Source organism: Eschrichtius robustus, chromosome 6 (assembly GCF_028021215.1).
Source record: "Eschrichtius robustus isolate mEscRob2 chromosome 6, mEscRob2.pri, whole genome shotgun sequence".
Classification (NCBI taxonomy): Eukaryota; Metazoa; Chordata; class Mammalia; order Artiodactyla; family Eschrichtiidae; genus Eschrichtius; species Eschrichtius robustus.
In genome coordinates, this window is record NC_090829.1 from 32926946 (window position 1) to 32927846 (window position 901).

Below are 901 nucleotides of genomic sequence, written 5' to 3' on the forward strand. Positions count from 1 at the left end.
GCCAGCCCAGATTCAAAGCCAGGGGAATTAGACCCCACCTCTTGTGAAGGAATAGCAAAGAATTTGTAGCTCATCTTTAATCTACCACAAAGTGGTTTTCTAAAATACTGTAATAAGGAGGAGAGTGTCACTGGATCTCTTCATTTCTTTCTAAGAAAACAGCAAAGTAGAAGTAAGCTTACACAGAGTAGTAGTAATATAAACTAAACTTGTAGTAAAATTTATTTTATTTGTGGTGTTTTAAAATGAAATATTCAAACAAATGAAATTGCTAATACTACTGTATAGATCATGGAGAGTAAGGGGCAAACTGCATGTGTAGTAGAGGGAATTAGCTCTTTCATATTATATGTCTTAACTTGTACTGGCATAAATTCTTTTTTTTTTTTTTTTTTTCCTTTTGGCCATGCCATGTGGCTTGTGGGATTTTAGCTCCCTGACCAGGGATTGAACCCAGGCCCTCGGCAGTGAGAGTGCAGAGTCCTAACCACTGGACCACCAGGGAATTCCCTAAATCGATTCTTTCTGTGCTTTGCAATCTTTGCCTTTCTACATTTGGGGGATGTAGCAAATTCTTTCTACAAAAAAATGAATGTGTTTCCACTTAAGTGTACTTTTTATGTGTGTCTTTAATACATTTACACATATTTTTATCATCTCTTATAGACATTGTCTTGCACACAGTAGGCATTCAGTATTGAAATTCTTGAAAAAAAAGATGAGCGTAAAAAGTTTTGAAAGACAATAATCTGCTTTGTAACTTATAGGAAGGAATTATGTCAAACAATTATAACGAAAATGAGGAAGAACAATACCTGAGCTTACCTAAAACCTTATGAAGGCTACTTACCAGTTTCCCTTGCTACTTCTACAGCACTTGATCTCTAGAGAATTATTTCAC

At 35.4% G+C, this 901-nt stretch overlaps 1 non-coding gene across 1 annotated transcript; it reads right to left on the minus strand.

Annotated features, from left to right (window-relative positions):
- Nucleotides 1-432: 432 nt before the first annotated feature.
- On the minus strand, nucleotides 433-505 carry TRNAE-CUC (transfer RNA glutamic acid (anticodon CUC)). The gene has a single exon. It is a non-coding gene; the product is annotated as a tRNA-Glu (tRNA).
- Nucleotides 506-901: the final 396 nt, after the last annotated feature.